The 15,765-nt window shown below is 38.9% G+C and overlaps 1 pseudogene; it reads right to left on the bottom strand.

The window, feature by feature from the left end:
* LOC117368633 overlaps nucleotides 1-15,765 on the bottom strand; it is a 39,804-nt pseudogene that overhangs the window by 18,481 nt on the left and 5,558 nt on the right.

Raw genomic sequence — 15,765 nt, 5'->3', positions numbered from 1 at the left:
TTCACTAATCTCCCTATCTTATGGAATATATTTCCTGCAACTAGTGTTTCTCTCTTTATTAGACAGGGTGCAGAGACGAGCAACAAAGCTAGTGAAAGATATGGAGAACCTGGATTACGAGGAAGGACTTAAGAGACTGGGGTTGTTCTCCCTTGAGAAAAGGAGACTACGAGGGGATATGATCGAGACATTCAAAATACTGAAAGGAATCGACAAAATAGAGCAGGAAAAAACGTTATTTACAATGTCCAATGTGGCACGGACAAGAGGACATGGGCTGAAGTTAAGGGGGGCAAGTTCAAGACAAATATCAGGAAGTTCTGCTTCACGCAACGAGTGGTGGACACCTGGAATGCCCTCCCAGAAGAGGTAATTGCGGAATCCACCATTCTAGGATTTAAGGGTAAGTTAAATGAGTGGCATGAAGTGACAGGGGTAGGCTAGATGCACTTCTCTTTACGAGAAGCTTGGAGGACCAAAACTATGCCAGGGTACACCTGGCGGGGCCTCCGCGCGTGCGGATCGCCGGACTTGATGGACCTAGGGTCTGTTCCGGAGATGACACTTCTTATGTTCTTATGTACTGCCTTTCTGATTCTCTGTGCCAAACTTCTCCTATATTCTCTAGATGTGTATAACTATGCATATCTCACTTTTTTTTTTTTTTTACTGTATGTGACCTGCAGTATATGTACCACGCTAATGCAGCTTTCACTGCCAAGTTTGCCTCTTCACCTTATATTCTTTTTTTTGATGGATGTTACCAATGAAATTAACTTATGTGGATAATAATAATTGATATATGGAATTTTCTTCCCCGTTGCTTTTCAACCTCATTAACCTCCTTTCCAATGGACAATCTCCTCTGCAGCCTATAGTTTCTCATTATTATCACATTGAGATTCCATGATAATCATAAATCTTGGCTGTTATTTGATATTTAATGCCTTTCTGAATCTCTATACCAAGTCTCTCCTACAGTTTCTTAACTTGTATTACGTTGTATATCTCAAATTTATGCTTAATGGGACTTGCAGAGCATGAATCATGCTTTTGCTGCCTCCACTGGTAAGTTTGCCTTTTAACCTTATGTCCTTTATGCAGATAGATGGTTTTACTGTTAATGACCTCTTCTATGGATGGCAATACTTGCTGGTACCCGCTGTTTCCCACTGTTCTCAGATTTTTCTCTCTAGATATTGTATAATTGGATTAGATCTCATGTTTCTTTTCCATGAGACACTTACCCAATTAAACGCTCTCCTGCTTCATTCTTTTGAAGTTCATAATTGCTCTCACGATCGCTTATTTTGTTCATTTTCCTTACCTTTTATTTTCCAATCATTTTGGATTCATTTTCTCACATCAAAGATGTATCTTTTCTTTAATGCCATTGTGTTTCCCAATGTGCTCAACCACAGTTAGAGGGAATGGTTTATGTGTTCCATTCTCTGTTCTCAGCCGATGTCTCCATTGCATAGTTCTTCCCTATAGGTTGGAACCCGTTGCGTTCCTTATACCATTTGTTATGAGATTCACAAGTATACTACATCCTTCACTGCTATCTCTCTCTGCAATGTTGTGCTTTCATTCTGCTGATTTATATCACTACTTGGAATTTTAACAAATTCTTATCAAGCAGCCTTTATGACTACCTCTCCCATCAATATTATTTCTTGGAACATAAATGGTCTTAAAAACCCTATTAAAAAGAAAAAAAAATTCTAATTCACCTTAAGAAATTTGATCCTAGTATAATTATGCTACAAGAAACTCATGTGCCAGATACCTCAAATCTCACCAAAACTTGTAAATGGATCAAAACCTCCATTGACTCTCCTTCTAAAGGTAGGAAAGGTAGAGTTTCTATTCTTTTCCATAAATCACTAAATGTCCAAATCATCCAGCAATTTATAGACCCAGAAAGTAGATGGATACTAGCACATGTTAAAATACACATTGACATATTGTTAGTAAACATTTATGCTCCCAATTCTGATTCCCCAGATTTTTTTCTTAATCTTATCAGTAAAATTCAAGAACTTGAACCTCACCCATTAATTGTTGTGGGTGATTTTAATACTCCAGTAGATCACATCTTGGATAGACAATCTAAAAGTAAGTTCTCCCAATAAAGATCTACTTCTGCTTTTCATACTATGATTCAACAACTAATCTTAACAGATCCCTGGAGACTTCAGCATCCTGACGCTCAAGAATATACCCATCATTCAATCCCTCACCATTGCTTTTCACATATAGATTATATCTTTATCTCCCAATCCTTATTACAATCAGTAACTTCATCAAATATCTCACCAATCCTTATCTCAGATCATGCCGCAGTCTCTCTTTCCCTTGCATGGCAAGGTATGAGCTCTCCCCGATCTCCATTATGGAGATTAAAACCATCTCTTCTTGAAGAAGACAATGTCCCACATATTAAAAAATTTATCCAATAATTTTTTACCATTAATAATAGCCCAATTATATCTCTCTGAACCCTTTGGGAATCCTTTAAAGCAACTCTGAGAGGTGAACTTAACTCCATGGCAGCATTTAAAACTAAATCAGATAAATCCGCTATATTGAGTCTAGAAACCTCTATTAAACTTGAAGAAGCTAACTATATTGCTTCTAATGACCCTCTCGTTTGCAATAAGTTTTGTCAGTTAAAATATGAATACAATAAAAAAAAAAACCCTTCAACTCAAGTAGGACAAGAAATTTTTGTCACTAAATCAAGATTCTATGCTGAAAGTAATATGCTAGCTAATTATCTTAAAAGAAAGACCAGAGACCAAAAAGGTGGAATTGTCCAGAGTAGAATGATGTGCACTAAAAAAGTGTCCACAAGCTAATCTGTAGATGTAGAAATCTTTATTCTTCCAATATCATCATGGTACAATCAATGATTCAGGAGTCTATGAATATATATACATAAAAAGTGTAAATAACTTAATATACATTTTAAAGAAATATACATTTAAAAAGAACAATGGAAATCGAGACAGCAATAGTTAAAAAGAAATATATGAGTTAAAAACATAAGTCATACAAAATTACAACCATGTGAAAATACATTCACAAACAATAAAATTGCAAAATGTATATAGAATTAATGCAATGATATGAATCAATTGATATAAATCTAATTTAATAGTATCAAAAAATGATATAAAACTACAATATTAATATAAACAATAAAATATATTTAATTCAAAAAGAACATGTACCATACAACTTAAATTATTTAAAACTTAAAAACACATTAAAATAAAATAAAATGTAGGCACCAATGAAAAATGAGGGATATAAATATGTACTATAAAACACCCAGTGGTCATAAATAGTAGATATACCATAAAAACATACCTTAAGAAACATAAAGCAGTAGAGCATCGATAAAACAATATATTATATTATAAACCTATCTTATAAAACTGTATTGTGAGAACCATATTGTGAAACACCCAGTGGTCATGATAGTAGATAAATAATGAAGAACATACCTTAAGAATCACAAAGCCAAAAACAATTTTGCTGGCAAAACACATGAACACTGCCAAAATTCAAATGTGAAATCTAAAAGCTAAATAAATGTATGCAAAAAGAAAAAGGAAAAAACAGAAGATAAAGAAGAATAGAAGAGGAAGAAAAAGGGGGTAAAAATGCAGGAAAGGGGGAGGGGGAAGAAAGGGAAAGAAAAAAGAAAAAAAAGAGAGAAAAGAAAGAGAAGGGGTAGGAATGCAAGAGGGAAAGAAAAGCCCAGAAGAAAAAAAGGAAAGAACACAGAAAAAACAAAAACATTATATCGTTGTGAAGATATTATTTGGTTAGTTTAGTTGTAATATTATTAGGTTTTGCACTTATTGCTTATTCTACCTACGCTAAAAAACAAAACTGAAATGAAAGAAGCGAACTACACAACAAGAAAACAAAAAACCACCAAGAATAATGCGTACACAAAAGGAGTAAATGTTTAAAATGTATAAAATCTATGAGTCAAACATACCACCATCCATGATAAAAAAGGAGTACCGCCACACATTGGGGCGTTAAAAAAGGGGAGGTAGACCAGGATTATTTAGTATAAAAACACGGTTCATAGACAACCCCGTGAAAGACAAAGGCGCGCGCTGACAACTGAGCGCAAGACGGAGGCGCGCGCCGAAGAAAATTACAGTTTTTAGGGACTCCGACGAGGGGTTTTGTTGGGGAGCCCCCCCAGTTTACTTAATAGAGATTGCGCTGGCGTTATGGGGGGTTTGGGGGGTTGTAACCCTCCACATTTTACTGTAAACTTAACTTTTTCCCTAAAAACAGGGAAAAAAGTGAAGTTTTCAGTAAAATGTGGAGGGTTACAACCCCCCAAACCCCCCACAACGCCCCCACAATACAGCGCGATCTCTATTAAGTAAAGTGGGGGGGGTTCCCCCCACGCCCCCCCGTCGGAGCCCTAAAAACAGTAATTTTCTGCGGTGCGCGCCTCCGCGCTGCGCTCAATTGTCTGCGCACGCCTTTGTCCCCGGCGCGCTTTTGACCTGACACCTAAAAACACAAATGAGGCAGTAGTTAATGGGCGTACAGGAGGCAAAAAAGATATATAACTAGCATGAGACGACGATATCGGGATAAAGCTGTAAAATAAAACATTTATAGAACATATCAAATGGGTACTTACAAACGCGTTGAATAGTTCAAACCGATCAAACTCATGCCGTCTCTCATTAATCATTAAGGCTGCCATGCAGCTGTGATTAAATCTAGCTCGAAACGTGTGACGAAGCACGTACAACCTAATCAGCTGGTTCAAAGAGAACGTATCTATACGTAAGGCAATACTGGATATCGGGATAAAATTGAACATACATAAAGCATCTCAAATACCGTAATTACTTACAAACGCAGCTATTAAGGACAAAAATGATACAATAGTTACTGCTTTTCAGGATATCCTTAAAGTTTTCTCAGAATTCTACACTGAATTATACCAATCGGAATCGATCTCAGATGACTCCCATATTCAAAATTTTCTTCACAATCTCTCAGGGCCCAAATTGAACTCCTCTGATATTAACTTCTTAGAAAAAGAAATCTCTGAAGAAGAGCTTCTCAGGGCTATAAAACAAATACCTATTGGGAAATCACCTGGCCCGGATGGGATACCAATTGAGTTTTATAGACTTATCAAATCAGAATTAATGCATTGGCTCCTAAATTTTTATCAAAATCTCCCTCCGGAAATGGTAACCTCTACCAGATTCACAGATGTGGTTATAACAGTTATACCTAAGCCTTATAGAGACCCATTACTGGTGCAAAACTTTAGACCCATTTCACTCCTTAATATCGACTATAAAATCTTTGCCAAAATTCTCTCTAATCACCTTAAACCTATTATTAATAAGGTAACTCATCCTAACCAAACGGGATTTATGCTAGGTAGGCTAATCGATAATTCACGACTCTTCTTTCATGTCTCTCACATTGCACAATCTCTCTTGAGTTGAGTGGAAATACCTATTTTTTGTCCTTAAATGGTTTGGTACCCCACCTAGTTTTATTAAAATGATACAAATCTTTTACACTCACCTATCTGCAAAAATCATAGTCATTGTCTCCTCTTTTTCGATTGCAAAGAGGCACATGTCAAGAGTGTCCTCTCTCTCCTTACTTGTTTAACCTCGCTTTAGAACCGTTGCTTATAGCACTAAGATTAAATACAGATGTGCAAGGACTAACCATAGACTCCGTGGACATCAAATTATCCACTTACGCAGATGATGTCCTTTTATAAATCAATTCCAGCAATTCTGAATACCATTGCGGAGTTCTCCACCTTCTCCGGTTATAAAATAAACCAACAAAAAAACAGAATCCTTTCCCCTAAATATGCTTACTCATTCTAGTTCAAGTCACTTCTTATGGTTTGGTATGGGTTCCATCCAAGCTTAAATACTTAGGTATTGAACTTTCTCAATCCTTAGATGACACGATTGCCATTAATAATGACAAACTTATTTCATCAGTTAAAACAATAACTCATTCTTGGCACTCATTTAACCTCTCATGGTGGGGTCGACTAGAAACAATAAAAATGATGATAGCTCCCTTCTATAAAACCATAGATCAAATTCTCACTGCATTTCTCTGGAAACAAAAGCAACCCAGATTGGCCTTGAAAAAATTAAAGATGAAAATTGAACATGGAGGAGTGCTTTTTCCTGATTTTATTACCTATTATAAAGCTTTCATTACACATCAGGGACTTCATTGGTTCACTGATCACTCTTATTACACTCCTTCTTGGTACTTGCTTGAAGAAACACTATCCCAACCTATTCCCTTTCACACTATTATCAGTACCATGCTCTTATATTAAAAACCCAATCTTACTTTCCACCTACAAATGCTTAGAATTTGATAAATTACTTGATTTTCCTTTTCATTCATCAACATATGCCTATCTTTGGTTCAGTTCCCACATTCTCATTAACAGAACTCCATTCCTTTGAAAGGAATGGATAGATAAAGGTATTCTCAGGCTTTATGATGTTCTAACTCTTGAGAAAACCTTAATCCCCTTCTCCAACTTAAGGGAAAGCTATTCAATTAAATGTCTGCAACTACGTCACTGCTTTAGTCATAAAAATATTTTACAAATTTTTCATACTCATTTCCCTTCTATTTTGACTCAAGCCACAGTCTTATTACAGGCAGGACATGCAGCTTCAAACCTATATAAGATGTTATTACCTGCAGATATTTCTTCAATAGAGAGCCTGCAACATATCTGGGGAAAAGACTGTGGCTCTTCCTTAGGGGAACAGGACTAATCACAATTTTGGAAAAGAACGGCGAGGCCTTTGGCTTCAGCTAGCATGTCCCAATCCATGTATTTCCTGTACCATAAAGCCCTGTGGATTCCACATAAACTCTCACTGGTAGGCCTCCTGCCGTCTAATAATTGTTGGAACTGTGGATGAGCTGTTGGCTCATTACTTCATATGATATGATTGTTCATATGTATCACAATATTGGAAAGAAGTTTGGAATATTATACTAAAAATTTTTGATATCCAAGCTGATATCTCTCTCTCCATAGTAATTTTCAAGTCTCATGCTCCAGGAATGGTTCTAAGTGAAAATCATGCTAAACCCCTTGATATTCTTCTCTCTATAGCGCTTAAGTTCATTCTTTCTAATTGGAAGTCAACTAGCTCTCTTTCAAGTTTCAAGTTTATTAAAAATTTAATATACCACCTTATGTATTTCAAGGTGGTTATACATTTTAAAATAGGGTAAAAACAGATAATACAATTTAACATAACTTTATCAAAATAAACATACAAGATTAAACAAAACAATGACAAACACGATTAGACAAACGGGTACGAATGGAAAAAAAGGGAAGAACTACAATGATTAAAGAAAAGTAAAAAATAAAGGTATAAACAAAAGGGTGGGGTTAAAAACAAGTAAGTCCAATACAAGCAGACTAATAAAAGATTTTTTAAAAAATTTAAAATCCTTAAGACATTTACACTCGAAAGGCATCTTTGAAAAGGAATGTCTTAAGAAAAGATTTAAATTTCTCAAGATTGGTTATCTCTCTTAGAGCATTTGGTGCCGAATTCCAGAGGGTTGGGGCAACTACTGAAAAGATAGTGTTTCTTCTAGTGTTAATATAGTTCAAGGTTGGGATTGCTAATAAATTTTTCTCCGAGGAATGAAGAAAACGCAATGTAGCATACGGTATCAAAAATGTATTAATAAATTCTGGCTGTCCAGTGTTTCTAGTTTTAAAAGTCAATAATAGAGTTTTATAAATGATACGGTGATGGATGGGAAGCCAATGGGCTTTTATCAGAAGAGAAGTTATGTGGTCAAATTTTTTGGCTTTATAGATAACTTTTACTGCTGTGTTCTGGATTATTTGTAGATGTTTTAACTCTTTTTTAGTAATACCATGGTACAATCAAGGTATAATCAAGAAGGGTATTACAACCAGGACAAAAGAAGTTATCCTGCCGCTGTATCGGGCGATAGTGCGCCCACACCTGGAATACTGTGTCCAGTTTTGGTCGCCATACCTTAAGAAGGATATGGCGTTACTTGAGAGAGTTCAGAGAAGAGCGACACGTCTGATAAAAGGGATGGAAAACCTTTCATACGCTGAGAGATTGGAGAAACTGGGTCTCTTTTCCCTGGAGAAGAGGAGACTTAGAGGGGATATGATAGAGACTTATAAGATCATGAGGGGCATAGAGAGAGTAGAGAGGGACAGATTCTTCAAACTTTCAAAAAATAAAAGAACAAGAGGGCATTCGGAAAAGTTGAAAGGGGACAGATTCAATACGAATGCCAGGAAGTTCTTCTTTACCCAACGTGTGGTGGACACTTGGAATGCGCTTCCGGAGGACGTTATAGGGCAGAATACAGTACTGGGATTTAAGAGAGGATTGGACATTTTCCTGCTGGAAAAGGGAATAGAAGGGTATAAATAGAGGATTACTACTCAGGTCCTGGACCTGTTGGGCCGCCGCGTGAGCGGACTGCTGGGCAAGATGGACCTCAGGTCTGACCCAGCAGAGGCATTGCTTATGTTCTTATGTTCAAGGCTTTGCCATAATCCAGACAAGAAATAACTAATGAATGGATTAAAAGCATTTAAAGCCGATATATCAAGAAATTTAGTTAGAGAGTGTATCATTCATAAACGATAAAAACATTTTTTTATAACTGTACTTATTCGATCTTGGAAAGTGAGAGATTCATCCAAAGTGATACCTAGAAGCTTGATACTCACATCACTGGTGGCAATCCGTTTTACATTACTATAAATATGAATTGGTCCTTGCCAAGAAATTTGGAACCACCGTCTTTTTCAATAGACACTGGTCTCCTTTGCAGGCATATCTGTAATCGTTTTCCAGCAGTGTTTAATGTTGAAACCTTACTTCATATCATTTCTCTCTGTTCCATTGATTTTGAATGTAAGCATACAAACAGACATTGCAACTCTATTACGTTTTGTATTGAATCATGCACTGATGTACTGTGAACCTCATTGATGTTTCAGTTTTATATTTTCTTGTATTTTTCTCAAAATCTTAATAAACTTTTATGGGGAAAAAAAACCCCAATCATCCTACCTATCTAATATTAATAATAATAATAACAACTTTATTTCATATACCGCAGTACCACAAACAGTTCAGAGCGGTTTACAATGTAAGAGACTGTACATTTACAGCGAAGATACAATGAGAACTGTACATATTCAGTAAAGGTGTTTAAACAGCGAGGCACCATGTAAATTTACCATGCAGGAGACTGTACGTATACAGCGGAGATATATATATATAGTAGAGAGGCAGTGCGAGAGGCTTATAAAGAACAAAGCAGTGTACAAAACCAATACAGGGTGGTGAATGTCAAGAAGACGACCAGTATCAATTACAGGATGGAGGTATTTGGTTATTTGGTGATGAGGGGGGGTTCAAGAAATTTGTCGTAGAGGAAAGATTTGAGAGATTTCCTGAAGGATGAGTAGGATGGGGCAGATGAGATGAGGGTGGTCAGGCAGTTTGTCCATCTGCCAGCTTGGTATGAGAGAATTCTATTGAGGAATCTTTTGTGGGTGCATCCCTTTGGGGAAGGGTAGGTAAACAGGTTGGCATTGCGCGTGCGAGTGGTTCCAGGGAACACGAAGTGGTGAGACAGATATATCGGGGACAAGCCAGTTAGGGTTTTGAAGCAGAGGTTTACTATTGCAGCTAAGTATATTTAGACACCTCCTAAGGTGGCTTTAAGGGACTCCTGCAGCTCACAGCCTCAAATTATACAGGTCAAGAATATGCTTTGTAAAAGGGTCCCTGATTTGACTTAAAGCATCTTAACCTCCGACATAACATAACACAACTCCTTCCTTCCCAAGTCAAATTGGGTGCTATTTAATGAATTACGCTGAGCGGAACCTATTTTGGAGGCGCCCAAGAAATTGGCCAGCTCTAGGCACAACTAAAATTATGCGCCTAGCTGAGCGCTTAAGCACGCTTAAGAGCAGTGATTCTGTAAGAAGGCACCTAACACGTAGCCATGCCCACGCCTAAAATAAATAGCACCTATTTTTTGAAGGCCACCTAAATTTTTTGAGGTGCCTTGCTACAGAATCGCGCTTTCTTGATAGGCGCCAGTGCTGATTAAAAAGCTTAGTTGAGCTTGTTATTCAATTTAGATAGGCGCCTATCTAGTTGGGCGCCTCCGAAATAGGTGCCTAACTTTAGGCGCTGGTTACAGAATTTGGGCCTTAATATCTGCCCCATTAATTCTTAACTTTCGTGTAGTTTTATTTTAGAAGTGTTTGTTTCTACCTCACAATTTGAATTCTACATTTTGTCAAAGCTACAGTTGAGTGGATAATATTCTGGGCCCCGTTTTACAAAGCTCGACACCGTGACAAATGCTCTGACTCCTATTGGAACTGACTGAGCATTGGATCATTTGCCGTGTAGCACTCACTTACGTAGCTTTGTATAAGGGGGTCTTGGTTTCAAGTTGCTGAAGGCTGCTGCTCTTTAAGGAAAGGTTGTAGAAGAGGTTATGAAGTGAAATCAAAGATGCTCCCTGACCTGTGGATGGTGATATATACTGAACAGGTTGTAAAACTGACTTGATTGCTCAGATGGAAGACCTTCAATGACAGCAGCCAGTGGACCAGATGTTTTGCAGCTGTAGTTTGGGATCCCATTGTCAGTTCCTGAAAATGTACTTACTGCAGCTCTATACATAAAGAATATATTGCTGTAAGGTTCATAAATGTGGAATCCCAGTGTGAGGTTGGGTAAGAGCTCTGAGCTGTTGTTAATCTCCTCCACCGCAGACACAAAAGTCACCAAGTTGTAATAGTTCAATAGTGAATTTCTTGAAGGACAGATAATATGAAAAATGTGTATCAAAATAATAAATACAAAAAACTATTAAGGTTAGAAACAGTGCTCAAGGTTTACCAGAAATTAGATTTTTTTAAACGCCCTCCTTCCTAAATGCATGCAGACTTAATCGGTGGACCCTAGCACCTCTGGTTTTGGGTTGTTTTTTTTTTAACCTATCAATAAACCCACCACACTGCTTATGTAGGAGTTGGTAGAGGTTTCTTGAGGAAGTGGTACCAGGGAGAGATGACATTGTTGGAAGTACCGATAAATGTTTCCTGACCTCACCAATGAAAATAATGCCAGACCCCTGTTGGAAGAGCGAGAAATTCATATCCAATGCAAGTGGAGATGTGTCTCAGTGAGGGATAAGAAAAGATTCATAAGGGGAGGAGGAAATGGCAGAGATGAAAGGAGGGGGTAATAAAGGGAATAGATTAAATTGAAGGGAACAGGCAGGGAGATGAGTAGAGAGAAGAGAAGAAAAGGGAGTGAGTCTTAGAAGGAAGAGAAAGAAGAGGAGAGAGAGACACACCCTAAACCCCTCCGCAATAATTCCCCTGAGTACTGACCTCTCTTGTACCCACACTACCCTCATTTGCACATCACTCATACTAGGCATAACATGGAAAAACTGAACAGTAGATGTTTATAGCTTAAAAAACTTTTGAATCCAAAGATTCATCTAACTTGAGTTAGTTATATCTGTAGCTCATGCCGTAATCAATCAAAATAAAACCTGTAAGCATATCACAGGTAGGAGCTCATCCACGATGCTACTTACATTATTTTTCCCTGTATTCTGGGATGAAATATGAAGAATTCAGTTAAAGACCAATGAAAGATTTGTGTAGTTATGAGTCCACCAATCATGATGTCTCCATCCCTATGGTAGCCTCGTCGTGGAACAGTTGCTTCAAAGCTCCTAAGAGTGCACCGACCCTCAGCCGTCTTCCTCAGGATGTCACAGAGCATCAGCATCAGAGCCAGTTGAGCTTCCATCTTTAACATTATGAAACAGCTTCTGTGAAGATGTTCCCCTTTCCTGCTCCAAATGCTGTCCTTTGGACAGGGCAGGGGATTCTTTAGGGTTCCTGACGGACTTCTCCAATTGAATATTTGAATGAGAAATAGAAAATGCACGGAAGTAGACTTCTGCATTTGCCCCCAAAGGAGAATGAAGAAAGACAGTGAAATTATGATGCTGATGGTGAGGTGACCGCTCTATTTCTTGCTGAGCTCCAACACCTCTGGGGGTACCAGTTGGTCTCTGCTGTGCCTTACTGCTCAGAGGTCAAGCCTTGAGGAATATCTGCTCCTGTCAACTGCAATTACTATGAAAATATAGGTTGTTTCTGTTAAATATAATCTTATGGATCTTGTGCCTTCATTAACTAGAGACAAATATTAATATGATTGGAATGCTAGTGCAGGATGCAGCATAATAACATAACAGTGCAATGTAGTTGATGATTACAGAAAATGATGAAATACCCCATTCACTCTGCCCAGTTATTGAGATTCTGGTCAGATCTGTTATTTTGGGTGGGCCCACACTTATGTTGGGTGGGCCTTCTCAAAGTACTGCCTCTGCCGCCACCACAGGAACACACACTTTATCCTGCATCTTGCTTCCTCTCCTTCTGCCCCCGGATTTTGCCTCTGCTGCCACCCTTTCCTGCCCACAGCCCAGCAACTATTCCTCCTGGTGTGCCTCAGTTCCTGGGTGGCAGCAGTTCTCCACTTTAACCATTATATCAAACCAAACCGTTTGATGATCACTACTTCCCAGGTGAGCACCCACTCGGACATTAGAGATACTCTCTCCTTTTGTGAGGACCAGATACAATATCGCTTTTTCCCTTGTGGGTTCCATCACCATTTGTTTGAGCAGAGCCTCTTGAAAGGCATCCACAATCTCCCTACTTCTTTCCCGATTCCACAGACATTCTCTAGTGTGTCGGTGACATGGAAAGAAAGGGAAGTCTTGCAGACTAAGGGATAGTTTTTCTCTTCTGAGTAAAGGTGCCAGAATGGGAAGAAAAAAGCTAACAGAAGTGATAGGGGGGGCTTTGGGAAAGCCCCTTAGGGAGATGCTGGAATGTTAAAATTGGCTATGTCGAAATCTTAACTATGTAGGTGAATAGCCAGTAGATCTATTCATGAAGGAAACTAAAATGAACTCTTTGAAGCATTTATCCCCTCCTCGTAAAACCCTCGGGGGAGAGGGGGTGTTAGTGAAAAGACAGCAGGAGAGTGCCCTGATAAAGGAAAGGCACAGATTCTTAGTTACATAGGTAAATAGGAGACAGGGAAATTCTCTGTGACTTTGAGACAGTGACCTAAACAGAGATGGGAGGAGCTGAACAGATTCTCCTCTACAAGAGCCAAGGGGGAGAAAACATCAGGGCTGACTGCTCCCCAGCCACCCAGCCTACTGCGCCAATGCATGGGAAAAGTTGGAGAATGGGTGGGTTATGGGTATGGACAGCATTGGCAATTAATGTACTGTGCGTCACTGTGCACTGTCACTGCTGAAGATAACATCTTTATTTGGAAGCTTGACCATTGGGTATCATTTTGAACATGAATGCCAATGGGACAGTATCCTCAAGGGCTCTCCACTAGCCATCAAGAAAACAGCTGGGGGTTTGGAGGGACGAGAGGATCTTCTTCATCATGCCAGGGAGTGGCTTCCAGGGATGGAAGAGTTTTCTGGGGCAGCCGTAACCCTTTAATTCTTTGCCAATTGCAAGGCTGCCGCTGCATTATCAAAAATGCACTTAATGTGTGATAAATATATGGACTGCAGAGTCACTGCATGGGCAGATGCAGGGCATGCCCCCAGCATTTATTCTCACAGGCTTGGCAGTTATCACGCATTAGCGTTTGCAATTAATGCATGGTATATGCAAATCCTCACCACACATTAGTAAACAGGCCCCTTAGTTCCTTGAGCAGAAAAAGTTGTGCAAAAAAAAAAAAAAAGTAAGAATCTAGTCCTCTAACAATCCAAGGGTTTTCTAGCTAATTTACATAAAACACACCAAAAAAGAATAAAGCATACAGCACTTCTGACTTAGGGCTAGATTCACTAACCTGCCCGATCGTGGCCGATCCGTGTCCGATCTGGGTAGGGCCAATGGATTCACAAACCGGCAATATTCAAATGGGGGGCGATCGGAGGAATGCCCCCATCTGCCGCCATGGATCGCTAGTGTGCAATCCCAACGCATGCGCAGAGCATCTGTAGATGGTCTGTGCATGCGTCTAAGACCCATCTGAGCCATGACTTTCTATAACTTCTATTTTAATTTTTGTAGCCTAGCGAGCCCGTGGTTTTAACCTGCTTTAAACCCATGGGTTAAAACCATGGGTTCACAGTGCGGGGAAGGACAGGAGAGATTCAGGGCTTCAGGCAGGAGAGATTCGGGGCAGAGCATCGGGGCAGCAGGCAGGAGATTTTCGGGGTAGCTGAGAGCAGGGCGGCAATGGAGATGGATAGTCAGAAAGGACATTTGCAACTGGTCCCAGCAGTCGCTTCTTGGGTTGATTAATGAGCCCAGTTGGATTGTAAAATTTGTTTTGTGAATCGCACCCCTGCCTACTTTGCATACCATTCCCCTCATTTGCATGCGTGAATCGGATTTGGATCAGCAGAGAGGTAAGTGAATCAGGCCAGAGTAAAATAGGGTTGCAAAGGGGGTGCAAATCGATCAGAACACAATCAGTTTGCTTAGTGAATCTAGCCCTTGGAGTTGAAACTTATTACACTTCTGACCTTTTTCAGATGCAGAATAGGAAGGGGAGTAGTAAGTTGGATAGATAAAAGACAGAAAGTTTTAATAGTTAAGCTAATACGAACAGAATTTCCAAAAGCAAGGACACATAAAGTTTAGTCCTTTACAGTGTAAATAATAAAAATTATTGAGTACAGAAAGTAGGGAATAATTAGATAAGCAGATATTACCTAAAATGCAATTCTGTAAGCTAATCCGTTAGCGAGAATACAGGCTAGAAGTGTTTGCTAAACTTGGAATCTGAATAGATAAGAATGTGTGACTTAACCCTGAAAATACCAGAGTGCACAGTAATTCTCACATTCAAGGGTAGTAGCAGGGGAACGGAATATGTTAACAATAGACGGGGAAGAGCTCTCTGTCCAGAATGAAATCCTAACTGGAAGATTCAATGATTTAATTGAATAATTTTTACCAATGCTTAGGACGCATTTTGCATATCTGAAAGGAGATTGTCTATCTTTCTTTTTTGTTTTTTGTGCTTAGCAGAAAGGAACAGGGAATTATTAGAAAACACTGCTTTGATGCAGTGGCACAATGCTCATCCCGTATCAGAAATTTGCAAGTCCTTCTCTTAACAATTTTAAATTTACATTACATTACATTACATTAGGGACTTCTATTCCGCCTATACCTTGCAGTTCAAGGCGGATTACAAAAGAGCTAACTGGACATTTCCAGTGAAGTTACAACAGTTTTGGGGTTTTTTTGGGGTTTTTTTCGGTTACAAGGGAGGAGAGGTAGCTGGATTAATTCCGGAAGAACTTGCAAATTGGATATTAAATTGACTGTACTTTACTGTGAGATATAAAAAATAGATTACAGTTAGAGTACAAATAAGATTACGTTACATTTCAGGGATCTGAATACTTGGTTGGTGTTTTGGAGGCTCTGGGGGAACTTTAGAGGAACTGTTCTTATGGTCTTTTATTCTAACTGTGGTATGCATACTCTCTGATGTAGGGGATTTTCTGTTTTCCCTCCACCCCTATGGCAAGCATTTCTGGACGTCCCTCTTTTTCTTC

This window comes from Geotrypetes seraphini, chromosome 10, assembly GCF_902459505.1.
Source record: "Geotrypetes seraphini chromosome 10, aGeoSer1.1, whole genome shotgun sequence".
In the NCBI taxonomy this organism is placed as follows: Eukaryota; Metazoa; Chordata; class Amphibia; order Gymnophiona; family Dermophiidae; genus Geotrypetes; species Geotrypetes seraphini.
Note: the sequence above shows the minus strand (reverse complement) of the source record. Positions and strands in the feature narration are given on the sequence as shown.